General features: G+C 38.6%; 1 long non-coding RNA gene across 2 annotated transcripts in view; it reads right to left on the minus strand.

The window, feature by feature from the left end:
- Positions 1-15,285, minus strand: part of LOC134167116 (uncharacterized) — a 290,357-nt gene that overhangs the window by 239,418 nt on the left and 35,654 nt on the right. For both annotated transcript variants that reach the window (XR_009966080.1, XR_009966081.1), the window contains exon 2: positions 2,767-2,839. This is a non-coding gene — a long non-coding RNA (uncharacterized LOC134167116). The remainder of the gene's footprint in view (positions 1-2,766; positions 2,840-15,285) is intronic.

Raw genomic sequence — 15,285 nt, forward strand, 5'->3', positions numbered from 1 at the left:
GCTGAGCCAGGGAAAATTGAAAGCTAAAAGCATCGTAAACAAGGGCAGTTGTACTTACAAAACCAAAGAGCAATGGAATTTGTGTGCTATGCTGGAAGGCAAGAAATAGATTATTTTTTAGTTTTTTTTTTAACATTTATACTGGAGCCAGTAGCATTTGGGTCAAGGCAGATGTACAACACAACCCTTGGCTAAGATCATATTCACTGTACATACACTGAAGAAACAGAAGAACTGAGCTGCCAGTAAACCTCTAGTTCTGCATCTGTTTTAGTGAATTCGGTTTACCTCAACTGAGCACAGCTTGTACATTTATTGATACAGTTTGTTCATTATTTACCTTCCTCATGACCATCTAGACAAACTTGGATATTGTTTCCATAGCTACCATCTGTACATCGTTTAAACTCTCCCCTGACCCAGGCACAAATTCCTACATACGCTTCTTTCTAACAGCTTTGCGCTGTCAAGAGTACCAAATGCTCATTATTCCTTCTAAATTCAGAGAACCTGACTTGCAACATACATTCAAGGACTTTCACAGGCCACATCTTACAGCTTACATAAAACATTGCAACTTCAGTGGAGCTAATGGAGCAGCAAAAGACATAAGAATGAAAACCTTGTGCAGGCTAATCAAGCTCTGCATACAACAAGGACCTCTGAACATGAGCTGTTACATATCAGAAGCTGGAAAAAAGACAGTGCAGTCAAGTCCAGAGAAACTCAAATGTCTGACTCATGAATAATGAATTGTTAGGCAACACATGAAGCACTTATATATATACTTTACTACTTAAAAGCAAAAAAGCAAGTCTTACATTAAATTATGTGTTTTGCCAGAAAAATGATCACCTGAAACACGTACAAAACAGTCATATCTCCAAACATTTCAAGGTAAGGAGCACAGGAAGCCAGTCATTGTTTCGAAACAGGGTAGTATTTGTGACACCTGAATTGTTTCATTGCACCTCAGGCAGCAATCCAAAGCTACTAAACTATGACCACAAACCACATCGGATTACAACAAATCTAGGAGATTTCGTCATAACAACAGTCTATTTTTTGACTAAAGTACATGGGTATTGGAAGGGACATAAATGTCCTTTTGTATTCTGTAAGTATGTCCTTCAGTTGCCTTACCAGTTATATCTGGAGGTATCACACAAGAATGTAGCAAAGCACAGCACATCATACAATCAAGACCCATTTTACCTAATGCCAGAAATAAACTCCAAACAATAATGCACTCTTTCAGCAAAGCTTTTCATTCACATAATTCATACATAAATCACCAAATAATGTGTCCTAAAGAAAAATGGTTCAAGTTCCCCATTTCCAAACTTTTACACTTTTTTAGTAAAAAAAGAAAAGCAGACAAAAGAATAAAAAAAAAGAGAAATTAAACATTGGAAAAGAAAGTGCCTCCAAAGCAGACCTCTGCTAATGGAAGTTGATTATATAAACCCATTCAGAAAGTCATTCAGACTTTACCTCTGAATTGGGTTTGGCTTGAGTCTTGCTGCTGACATTAAAAGGCAACTCCAGAACACTATTAGAAGAATATTCTTCCCATCAGAGAAGCATTTTCCAGCCTAAATTTAGTCAGTTAATATCCTTTTCTCTGGGCCAGCAGTGTCCTTTAGCTTAACCACCCCTTTTCTGACCCTAGCATTCATCTCTGCTATGCATTTATACAGATCTATTACACATTTCCCTCCAGCCTTCATTTTATGAGGCTAAACAACAAGCTCTCTAGTTTCTCTCCTAAGGCTGCTTTTTGATCCCCACATTTATCCTAATCAAAACAACGGAGTTTTTGACTGCAACAATCCAATACTACTGTAAATGAAGACAAAGCTATTAATAAACAGAAGCTTAAGCGTTAGGCTCCTGAAACTCCATTTGGACAGCTAGGAGGTTCAAAACTGAAAAATACATCAGTATTCAACAGAAATTCAACAGAAATTGTTGGGTGGGTTATGCTGAATTTTTAAAGGAAACAGAAATAATCTTGCATCCCAATTTTATACGATATTTACCATTAAAAAATCTTTAATTTTAGCTTGAGTTTTTGTTATATTTCCTTTAATATTGAAAGCATCTTTATATTTTTCATAGATGTGATGTTATAATTTTTCTAGTTTGTAGAAAATCTGTAAGATACAGGAAATGAGGGGTGCAATTCCTATACTTTATGAACTCTCTACAGTCCCATTCCCATCTGAATTAGGACATTGTACCAAGGGAGTGGGGGAGATGTTAAATCAAGTCTGCTGCTTTGCCTTTGCACTGAAGTTGCTTCTTGCAGACATCAAGCCTCATACAATGAGGAGTATCACAGGAACCCTTTGCTAGACTCAGGTCTAACCAGCATTAGGACTGTAACTCAGGGAAATCCTGAGCTACAGGGTAATGCAGTTCAAGAGGAAACATAAGGAAAACAGACTTTTATGAGAGGTCATCTCTTAGAACCAGTTAGATTTGGATTTTCTCAGAAGAACAGATATGTACTGTCGCATGGAAATCTTTCCAAACAGAAACCAGAAAAATGTACCTCCACCCTCTTCTGCTTCTGAAGGAAGAGGATGCATGACAGCTCTGTGCTGCCTGGAAGGGTGTAAACTTGATATGGTGGGAAAGGACAATGTGATATTGTACAGAAGACAAAGACTCCAGTACTCTGCTGAATACAATGGAAACAACGTGATTGAGACCACTTCAAGAAAGTTATTCCTTGCTCACTAACTTGCTCCTTTGATTTACCCTGCAAGTGAACTTCCAGGAGTCCCTTCTGAGTCACTATGTTCTTCTCACTGCAGCTCACTGACGGGTCGAACTGAAAGAGGAACCCAACACAGAGCCGTATCTGTTGTGCTGCTCTGGAGTGTTGACAGACTTTCTGTGGTTGCTTTAACTTCATTGATTACTCTTTGAGACCTTGTTTTTATAAGAAACAGCATGGGGGGAAAAAAAAAAGAGGAAGGTAAAAAGGGAAAAATGAAAGGGCAAAGGAACTTTAACAGTGAGATTAGCAAAAAAAGACATGGTGTCAGCCGGGAGTTGAAACTAAAACACAGACAGAGCACTTTTTGAGGACTTTATTATATGCGTGCTAAAAGGGCTAAGAAAAAATAAAGGAGTTTTATTATTAGCCCAGTTTTATTGTGAATGCAGTAAAATTGAGGATTTTATTTTAGAAGAGCTTAAACTTTTTTCTCTTTTTTTTTTTGTAATGAACTCATCTGTTTTCACTTTGAAGTGACATCTTTGTTTAGAAAACTGCCAGCATTCAATTAGAAAGATTTTAAAGGCTTGAGAAAATAAAAAATTTTGCTTCTTCCCTACTCCCCATCCCCTGGTTACCAAAAGAAACAAAACCAAATCCACCCAAGTCAATTTGAATGAAAACGCCTCTCTACTTTGGCAAAAAGAAACCAACAACAAAAAACCAAACCAAACAACAAAATAAACCCAAATCAGCACTGCATCAAATACAATGTAAAAAACCGTCCTGCTAGTAATATGAAGAGAAAACTTCCTTCCTTCTTACTGTACTCTGTAAGTATTGGGGGGGGGGAAATCAAACAAAACTATACCTTCACTATAGCTTATATTCAAAACTATCAACTTTTTGTCTGGAGATAGACTTCTGGAGAGTCTAGAACCACTCTTATAGTTGAATATTCCCATATAACACACACACTCACTCTCTCTCTCTTGCCCTTTCTGTCTCTTTTAGGGCAAGAAAAGCAAGACAGCAGGCAAAACTCTGCATACACGTTCATATTTCTCCTGCATCTCTTATTTCCCACAGCAGTTGCCCTGAAAGAAGGGCACCACCTCATATTGTCCTCCAGCTGCCTGAAAGCTTAAGTATTACTCGTGTTTTGCCACCACAAATTATCCCATCAAGTAGTATGTAATTGATTAAGTACTGAAAAAAATCTTAACTGCACTTTTGCCCTTGTCTCACTTCTGTTTGTGTCATTCATTGATCACAAGCATCTTAAAGGGTAGGCACTATTTTGCTTTGCAACCCAGAGAATAATAAGGAACGGGAAGCAAGTTAAACAGTCAACACATTTTATAACATTACATTCTCTTACTACTTTTCTACTTAATGACTAATTTTGTCCATGTGCACACCTACATGCTTGAGTTGTGAAATTCAGCAGAAGGCTTATATTGACTGTACTTCTCCATCTTTTTTAGGTACACCTGCCAAGTTAATAATTTCTTATCATCATGTCCACCTACTTAATTTATAAAATATAGAGTTATTTAGTACTTGCATAAAGCAAGTGTAGGAGACCTTAGCTTAAAAGTCTGACACGCATGAAAACATCCTTGCTTCTCTACTGTTTTTCTAAGCTTGAAGCTGAATTCGGATCTGAATTTAGCTGTTACTTGCTGTTAGGAACAAAGTTCTGCACCCCACGACTCCCCCTTCACCACTTTGATAGAAAATGATCCTTTTGAAAACTTGATATCAACAGTTTGCCTTATTAAAACTAGACGTATACACAATAAAGAGACAGCAAAGGTATCCATGACTACTTCTGGGGATTTATCTTTCATTTATGTATCAATATACACACAGATGTACATATAGGATATAACCCTATGTTAGGTATCCTGACAACAATACACCTATTCTTAGCCCAAAGGACATATTGACCTCTTTATACATCCTACAAAAGGTTCCAGTTCATGCCTTGGCTATAGAAAGTGGCAAATCAAGTATGGAGGCAGAAGAATCCTTGGGTTAATCCGAGTTCAAAAAACAAAATACAAGATCTATTCAGATGATCCTCTTATTCTCTGGAGATCTATTTAATGGCTGATATTTACCACAGTTGTGAAGAACCTGAAGGCTTTTGGCTAAATGTGGTTAATAATTTTTTGTAGGTCTTCCTGCTGCCTGCTGTAACAGGGAAACTGTTAACGAACTGTTACAGAAAAGCAAACTACTCTGGAAATGCTACAGAGGCAGGGCTTCCCACCCACACCACCTTCAAACAAGTAAATACCATTTATAAAAGCTTGATTTTGGCTAGATAATTCATATTAATCCCCTGTCTTATGAGCAACAATCTCGCTACAAAACACAGCAGTAAGTCATCTCAGGGAATTATCTCTGAACATCCAGCCAAAATTGCACATGTTCTTACTAAATGTTCTTAAAAAGATACTTGTAGTTGTAGTTATAAATTAAGAAAAAGTACATCTATGATTAATCTGAGATTCCCCCTTGCTCCCAAATGATTTTTCAAATGGCTTTGTCACAACTGAACTGGAAGGTCAAATTTTGATTCTTTTCTGGGCATTTATTTTTCTGGCCTCATATCAAACTGAAAAGGAATGGCTTTGAGTGTTGTTGGATTGAGAGAAACACCATTGAAACACTTAAAGCTTTTTTTCTGGAATCCAAGAAAATTTCTGTAAAACCAGAAAGAAGAATTAAGTTCTCACTAAAACAGAGACAACAATGCTACTGAATCCTTACTGAATCCTTACTGAATTCAGAAGGGCCTGAATAGCTTCCTGGAAGTCTTATATCCAAGTACAAATAACTGCTGCTGTGTTGTACCTTCTCTTGACCAGATCCCTTAACACTACCACTGCAAGAAACAGAAAACCAAACTAAATTTCAGAAGGGAAAACTCTGTTACATTACTTAGCCCTTTAAATTGCAAACAAGCCTACTAAAGAAAGATCCACTGAAGTAGAAACGGGATGAGAAAGATTCAAATAATTAGTGTTTATTTTTTATAGTTTATTAATACCCAGCAGTGCCAATCTTCATTAGAATCTCTGTGCAAGTCCTACGTATTTACACTGGAAGAGGAGAATATGTCCCATAAGAGCCTAGCAAAACCAAAGCATAAGAAAATCAAAATAAAATAAAAGGAAGCTGGGAATAAGACAATGCTACCTCCACTGGCAAAATGGAGGTCTCAGGCTCCAAGCAATACACCGATTTGCACACAGTTACCCAATTTTAGATTGGCAGCAGTAAAAATAAAACCACATTTTTATGGGAAATGCATTCAAATCCAAAGAGTCAATCCTAGAAGTACTTTCTTGATGCATCCATCTTTAAAACAGCTCACACAAATGTATATTTTCAACTATGTCGATATCATGAAACACACACATGAAAGTGTAACAGCATTCACTGCTGTCATTTCAGGGGTTTAATTTGTTTTTATATTCTGTATTACCTGCACTCCTTATTTTCAAACAACAACAAAAAATTTACATTGCCTCTATAATTCCTATGGCTAGTAAATTACCATTAAGGGTTAAAAATTCTTGTTTGTGACTATGTGCATGAAGGAGAAATTAGGTTTTTAGGTATTATCTGTGCTTAACAAAGAAGAATTCCTAATAAACTTTCAGCATAGCTATGAATTGATTAACTCCGATCCTTTTAAATGCAAAGGGTTTAGCCAGACTTGGATACAAGATATATTGCCCCCATTCACAACAAGAGCTAGCCAGGTTAAACTGAGCAATGCACAGTGAACACTGCAGAGCTGGGCAATTACAGATATGGGTATATATGTATCTATACACACACACACACACACACACACACACACACACACACACACCATTGGGAAAAGATCTCCCAGCATAGGAAGTTCTGTTAAGGTTGCTATATTGGAATCATTCTTCAGCAACAGCATTACTTATGAACTATAAGCCCTTACAACAACAAATGATGCTTAAATACAGCCAGTATTTCTCTGTTTTGCTAGAGAAACCCTTCCAAAATGCAGTGCCTGCTCAGAAGCAGTAACAAAAAGCTGCGGTCTTAAAAAGACAATAGGAAATAAGAACAAGTAAGCACAAATAGAAATTGTTCAGCTGTTAATTAGAACTTTAAAAAACTAACTATTCTTCAAAACCATCAATTGAAAACCCTTGAGAAAAATCTTGTTTTATTGTCTCTTTGATCAGACTCAAGTCTTTGAGAAGTCCATATCTGTAAGAGCTGGATTTGTGACTTGGGGCAGAGGTTATGCATTTCAAAAACAATTAGTTTCCTACCTGGTATATCCTCTGCCACAAACAAGAGAGGATTCTGCAGAGTATAACAACTAGACCTCACAACATGTCTCTGAGGTGAACATCCCCATCTCTGAGTTTCAGGCAGAAAGCAGGCACGCTCTTCAGGGTAACACTGAATTCCCACTGATGTTCAGAGCATAGACCCCTTATACTCTACCCATAAAACTGCCCTTTCACTGCCTGAAACATTTTGACAGTGCACCAAATTGCTTAGAATACAGTTTAACATTCACGTGTGATTCAGCACCAGGATTTTCTTGTTGTCATGGTACTCAATCCAGGAGAAATGTGTGCAAAGTTTAATTGCCTGTGATATACCACAAAAGTCATTTACTCAACTAATACTTTATCCTGTCCTACATCCAAAGCTCACTGAAATGGGGGAGAATGGCTTTATAACCTCAAAACTTTTGGTGATCCATATGCAGGCTAGTCCTACAAACAAATGTATTGGTGCAACATGAGAGGGAGAGCCCTTTCCTGGAAGGGGTAGAAATGAGCCATGAGAAGTGTGAACTTCTCAGGCATCTCTTACTCCAACATCTCATTAACTGTATCTAGACTAACTTCCTAAGTGAAGAGTCTAGTTGACCCCAGTAGTTCTGTGTGTATGTTTCCACACAGACACAGAAAAGATTCAACTCACTGTGTGCTATGGCTAAGTATCCATCCAATAAGAGAAGTTCAGTTACTGGCAATGCCTTAGCCTCTCTAGTAATTTATATTGCATAAACATCAGAACTTGAAGCCAACTCAAACTCACTACAATTAGAAACACATTTCCACTTGTCATCAATTTTTCTGTTTGCCTTCATCAGATACAAATTGCTTATCTATTATATCTATTATGAAGGCATCAATGAAAGCTTACGTTACAAAGGATCAGCTATTACTTTTGATTAAATACTAAATTAATGTTGGTTCACCACATAGTGAAATTCCCATCACTCCCTTCAAAACAGAAACAGCAGGTGAACTTTAAAATAAATCATAACTATTTAAGAGAACAATGAAGCAATCTGCTATATCCCACTAATGTATATAATAAGACATAGGAGCCAACTACTCCATAGGGGCTGGAAAATTCTGTCACATACAAGGTTAGAGTCGTAGAATTGTTTAGATTGGAAAAGACCTTTAGGATCATCAAGTCCAACAATTAACCTAGCACTGCCAAATCCACCAAATAAGCCAGGTCTCTAAGCACTACATCTACACAACTTTAAATGTGGGATGGTGACGCCACCACTTCCCTGGGCAGCCTGTTCCAATGCTTGACAGCCATTTTAGTGAAATTGAGTTTCCCAATATTCAGTCTAAACCTCCTCTGGTACAGCTTGAGGCTGTTACCTCTTGTCCTATTGCTTTGTACTTGGGAAAAAGCAACCAACACCCAACTTGCTACAACCTCCTTTCAGCTAATTGTAGGGACCAATAATGTCTCCCTGCAGCTTCCTTTTCTCCAGGCTAAACAACCTCTGTTCCCTTAGGTATTCCTCAGAAGACTTGCGTTCCAGGCCATTCACCAGCTTCTTCTGGACCTGCTCCAGCAAATTATTCTCTCTCTTTTAGTGAGAGGCCCAGAACTGAACACAGGATTTGAGGTGCAGCCTCAGCAGTGCCAAGTACAGGGGCATGATTACTGCCCTGGTTCTGCTGACCACACTATGTCTGATAGAAGCCGGGATGGGTCTGGGACTTCTTGGCCACCTGGGCACAAGCTGTCTCATGTTTAGCCAGCTGATGGCCAGCACTACCAGGTCCTTTTTCACTGGGCAACTTTCCAGCCTCTCTTCCCCAAACCTGCAATGGTGCATGGGGTTGTTATGGCCCAAGTGCAAGACCTGGCACTAAGCCTCGTTGAACCTCATAAAATTGGCCTCAGCCCATAAATCCAGCCTATCCAGATCCCTCCATAGAGTCTTCCCACCCTCAAGCAGATCAACACCCCTTCCATACTTGGTGTCATCTGCAAACTGACTGAAAGTGCACTTGGTCCTGTGTGTATATGTGTGCACCCCCTGACTGAGATAAATCATCAAGCATTCTATCCTGTAGACATAATTGCTGCTGTTCAGAACACTATCAAATATTCATTTAAAAGATAAAAATAGTCACCTGCCACATTGATGCTTGTGCTAAGCTTTGTATCTAGGAAAACAACATTCTCTAGAGAAAGGAAAAGGCACTCAAGATTGGACTTTTGAAACGTTTGAAGTGCTCTTTTTAAGAGTGCAGAGTCTAGCCCATATTTTCCAACCCAGACTAAACCGAGAATCCTAAAACATAAGCACAGAGAAACACGCACTGTACAAACTGCTCTTTCAGGAGGCCAGACAAGCCAGTGTAAATGGTACTCTCTGGGTTAGCTAGGATACTTTGACTCTCAGCTTATAAATGAAGAGGACTACATGGCTTGTTGACTGACTTTTGGCCTTTGCTTTGCCTTTTTATATAGACATGACTCTGTCCCTACCTCAGTTATATAGAAGTATTCTTGCTTTGAAAGGCCTGAACACAGAGAGGTAGCTTGTACCCCACAGTGTTTCAATTGGTTTAAACACCAATCTCTCTATCCTCTCCTCAGAATGAAGGGGAAAGAAGAATTGTTTAATTCCTAGGGACAGATGCTGAGACATATGACATGGAAAAGTGACTCCCTGCCTCACTTCTCTCTCACAAAGATACTCACACAGAAGAGACCAAGAATAGATTCTGCAAGGAGAGACTGAGCTGCACAACTTTTTTTGTGAGGTTGTACTGAAGGCTGGAAGACTTTTTATGGACCAAGAAGTAGGCAGAATTTCTTTCCTTCCTTCCTTCCTTTCTTTCTCCCTTTCTCTCTTTCTCTCTTTTAGCTCTTTCTTTTAAATAGCTGTGGATTCCCATGATTCATATAGTATAAAGGGACAACTTTGTAGAACTACTATCGCCAGGAAAGTGAAACAAAGATGTCCAAGACCTAGCTAAACCAGAGGTCCTTTAATTATAGATAGGATTGTTTTTTCTCTGCTTTGTGTATCACTTTGTTTCTGTCCATACTGAATTTAACCTGCTATTCATTGACCAGCCATTCATTCTTGTTGGATCCTCCTGCAATTGCTTTGCCCTGAATATCCCAATTAACCTAGCACGATCAGCAGAATATTACCTCCCTGCTCTACCCCCATTTTTGGGTCAGCTAATTTTCCCCTGCCAATCTGCTCGTAGAAGGCAACTTTCATGAAACACAGTGAGAGGTGCAAACTACCAACTCATCCTCCACTACTGAACTGTCTTTTCACAAACCTAGCCTTTCTGCCAGACACCGATTAGCACGCAGCAGGGCTGTGACAATAGCAGCAGAGTTTTCAGAGGTTCAAAATAAAACACTCAAGCCATTATCCAGCAGTCTGGCAATCAAATTATATTGCCGAGGTACTCAATGAGCCATACTTCCCCACTTATAAGCCGTAAGTCAAACAAATAGTTTTAAATAAAGAGAAGTGTACTGGAAGAGGAGAAAAACATTTTGGAAATGGATTAGGAAAACCTAAACAATCCCATAGGCAATACTATCTTTTCCCCAGAACATGCCAGCAATAGCCTCTGCACTAAAACTGCTGAAATAGCTCCTTGTTCAGCTGCAGAACTCACCATTTCATAGCCAAGACTGCAATGAATGGGCAGATTCATCTGATGCCCCAACAGCATTATCCTCTTTCCTTGGGTGTTATGTCCCTGCCACAGCTTTGCTCCTGACTCTCTTTAGGGGTAATCCCTCACACCAGTTCACCTGAGGGCTAACAACAAGTTCCTGATTAAGTTCCCTTTTTGTTTCTTCTTTAGAGGAACTAATTACCTCAAAGGGTCCAAGTAATTCTGGATAATAATCATGGCATGTATAGCATTCCTCCTTATTAGAAACCTTAGAAAGTTATTATTTGATGCAGAAATGCAGTAGTTCCATTCAGGATTGTTTGGTTACAGAAAGCACCAGCCTAGAAGAAGAAATCAGCATAGCTGCCAGGAATGATAACAAACACACTGATTTGTGTCACATGCAGACACGTTCTACTGTCCAGAATGACCTGATAATAATAAGGAACCAACTTATTCCATCAAGAAGACAGGCCCGCGAATACACATTTATGTATTCATTTGGAAAGGAAGGAGAGAAGCAGCAAAAAGCACCGACTGTCCAGCTATAAACACAAACTGATACATCTTTTGTGCTTCAATCCTTTTTAGTCTGGAGGTACATCTTGTCATGCTGTACAACTTTTTCAGTTATGGCCCTAGGTATATAAGTTTGTGCTTTTACCAACCCCGAAAAGGCTACTGTAGCACCCAGTAACCTGGGTAATGCTGGGAAGGACTCCAGGACAAAAAAAAACCAACAAATCAGCATTAAAAGTCATACCCACTAACTGGAGAAGACAGGCCAGTGACAGGTGACCAGACCAATCCACATTCCATTTATAAGCTGATTACACAGCTCTAACATAGCTGTGAAAATTAACAGCGGCTTCTACTATATTAAGCCATCTCTCCCCCCTCTGCTCCTGCAGAGCATTCGGTGGGGAGGCTTCATGTGAATGCACAATGGTTGGATGTTCCCAGAAGAGGACCCTGACCTGCAGCATCCACTCCAGCTGGAAATCATGCTGACACAGCTTTAAATAATGACACAACTTGCACATCCTCAGGCAGGCCCTCTCCTTCCTAATGGACAAGTTATTCCCTTCAGCTAGGTTGTCCCAGAAGCCCAGTGGGGATTTTATCCTTCTTAGGAGAACAGCTGTCACATGAGAAAGGAAGGAAATATTTATCCCTTTTAATTAAGAAAGATAACTATTTCCATTATGTTATGTGGACCTCCCACATAACATAGTGTTGGGCGCACTTCTAATACTCTTGGTTAGATAATAGCCAAAATCCAGCAGCAATGTATACTAAAAGATCAAAACATAAAAGTAAACTATCTTCTTTTGCAATGTTAGCCTCTGAATATGTGAGAGGGTACAAATCTTAGCAATTAATGACTCAGTATTTTAAATTAAAGGAAAGAAATGGAATCCTTGCCCAATTTGTTGGCAAACAGTGAAGACAGTAAGTGAATACCATTTGCTACTGTTTACCGCAACAGGTGGAGTTAGTGTGTTTTCTGAATTTTTCCTGTTTTTCAGCTTACTTCTGTCAAATCTTTATAATGCTACTTTAAAAGTAGCTTTTTATGGGGTAATCCTTTTTTGAGTTAGTCATTTGAACAAAGGTTGGAGGTTGTGGCAGTTCGTTGGATGGTTCCAATTAAAGGACATGCTATGGAGGTTTCAAAATCACACAGGCAAATTGGAAACTTCTTTTTTTCCCCTCTGAAATTTAGAATTTAATATTATTGCAAGATCTGGAAAACCTCTTTTCTGGTTTTCCATTAAAAAAAAAAAGAAAAAAAAAATTAGCCAAAAGGCACTGAATGGAATCAGAACTGAGGAGGGTAAAGAAAAAGAGCATTGTATTTGCCAGGATCACTAGAAGTCTGTTTTAAAGCTAAGTTGCAACAGGAAGGGAGCTTTGATTTCAAACACTGCTTTAAAGTGAAGGATCCCTTCCAAATGCTATTACCAAGCAGATCCTATTGTGATGGTAATGACATGTTGCGTGGGAAGTAGTGGTTTTACTTGGATGCAAAGGGAAAGAACATTGCCATGATTGATGTACCATATGAGGGTCAAACCACATAATCACCAACTCTCACACTGCCCAATGCAGTGGGATAGGGTTACTTAAGAATCTAAGATTTCTAAAGTTTGTTACTATTATTATTATTTCCTTATAATGGTGAAAATAATTCCAAATTAATTGCATTGTTCCTTAAGCAGTTGTCACTAATACTTGATCTATTTTTCACTGGTGTCCAACAAGTTCCACCAAATTCTCATTGCAGCTACCATATCACAGTGTCTGGGTGGTCATACACAGCCAAAGCACATGCCATTTGATAGTTAAGAAAGCCCTCAAAGTGTTGCACAAAGAGAAAGCGCAAAGCAAATAATGATGAAACTCATTTATCAGCCCTTTACAACTCCCATTTTAGTGTTCACATATTGAGGGTATGCACTCATTTAAGCTCACATATAAAAAGGCAAATTTCATCTTGGAGAAGCACTTTGCAGAAATAGCATGAAAAAACACCCCATTTCCTTGTTAATGCATTTTTTTAGAACCATCTTCTGCACTAATGAATTCAGAAGGTTCAAATCCTTAGCTCTTCTTCAAACAGCCTGCTTCTACTTGGCACAGCATCCAGTTCCATATATAAAGTCAATGACAATTTAATACATGCTTAAAACGCTTTTCTGAATGGACAGATCTAGGATTGGGTTCAGACTGTTAAACTGTAGAACTGGGAGCCTTGTGCACAACAGTGTGCCCCCAGGGAGGCCTGACATGTTTCACATATACTTTTCGCTTTCTCCTGAGCTAAAGGAGCCTCCAAGACTAGCAGTCTCTGCTACTTAAGTCTGTTTCAGTTCCCAACTTCAAACAAACAGCATCAAGAAGCAGTTCAAGTTCTTTCACCAAAAATATGTAAAAACAGGAAAGTACACTTTTAAAAAGACAGAAAAACATCCATTGTATTTCATTTGTTAAGTGGGTGATAATAACTTGCAGTATGACAGGAATTTTGAATTTAATGAGGCAAACCCACCTAATTTTGATCAGCAAGCATTTTGCATGAATTTGACAGGATGGAAAAAGAAAAAGAAACACAACATCTAATGGCTTAGATGTGTTCCTGCTGGTTTGTTTCACATCTCCCATGCCACTTCTTATTTAAACTGAAACATGCTGTAATAATCAATGGCAAACTTATTATGGTTAACATGTTCAGCGTTACTTCTTTCTAATGCAATCTCATTCACATTTGGTAGAAAATTTCTCCCACAGCCAGATCACAGGGTACTCAACATCCATTCAATTTTTACAGCTGCTAGTGTTTATCCACAATCAATACATGATATACATATGTATATGTGCCAATCTCTGGACGAGATCCTTCTTACCCTGAAACAACTCACATGGACCCTTTAAAGAGAACAAACCCAATTTTGAATCTAGTATACGAAACTAACTGCCCTTTACATTTCATAATACTCAAATGGCAACAACTTCTGTAGCTTGCCAACGTCATTGACTGAATGAATCCAGACCAAATTCATGCCAGACTCTTTGCTACACGGAACAAAATCAGGCACTGTCCCTCCTCAAATAATAATACCACACAAGGGTATTTTTTCAGTGGAAATAATGGTTCGTTGGTCTCCAACTCTTGGTTCTTTGCCATTGTGGAATTGAATTAAATCAGTCCCAGGTCACAAATAATTGAGTTAGACAGTGTCTGCTCTTGTAGGTTGTTAAAGGACAGTAGGCCAAAGGAGAAAACTTCAGCTCTACTTTCTTGCAGCAGTCTTCAGTTTCAGGAAGCCTAGATTTGGCCAAGCCAGGGCAAGACAGTTCAGAGCAACTGAAATTCTGTGCTGTCATGGAAGAGGCCTGAATTCAGCACTTCCAGCCTTTCTGCTATTAGCTATTAATGACACAGCTTTCTGGAATAGTTCCCGCTCTATAGAGTAGGAAGTTGGGTTTTTAGTACCTATCCCACAAAATCAGTTACAGTTCATTTAATCACTACCCTATGGCTTTGAATGTACTGTAGAAAGCACTTAGAGTCCAGCTTCAGGTAGAGTGCCAAGCTGAAATAAAATTTTCACCCACATTTTCAAAGTACTGGAAGGTCTCACACTAATAAAGCCCTATTCTTTCCTCTGAAAATTAATTCCCTGGGTCATTTAATTTAGATCAATGAAAATTTTCTGTCTGAATCAGACATAATTTTTGTGTGCGTCTCAAACCACTGAAACCAAGAAATCCAGATTTAATACCGAATTGATTTTCTTAATCATAACCTTATGCTGTTGATAATATTGTAGAGATTTCCAGTAAAAAGAGACATTACATCCCAGCTCTGCTATGAACGATGAACTTTTAAGGAACAGATGTTAGATTCAGGTGAGCCCACAAGCGTTTGGATGAGAATGGCAATATTATTCAGATCAACCAAATCTTTTGAATCTCAAACGAAGACAGAAGACAGAGCTCTCTCTGAAATTTTCAAATGGTACTCTTTGTTCTGAAGTTAGCAGTCTTTGAGCTAATCTCCAC

This window comes from Pezoporus occidentalis, unplaced genomic scaffold (assembly GCF_034315485.1).
Source record: "Pezoporus occidentalis ecotype Australia unplaced genomic scaffold, CSIRO_AGI_Poc_V1 ctg28, whole genome shotgun sequence".
In the NCBI taxonomy this organism is placed as follows: Eukaryota; Metazoa; Chordata; class Aves; order Psittaciformes; family Psittacidae; genus Pezoporus; species Pezoporus occidentalis.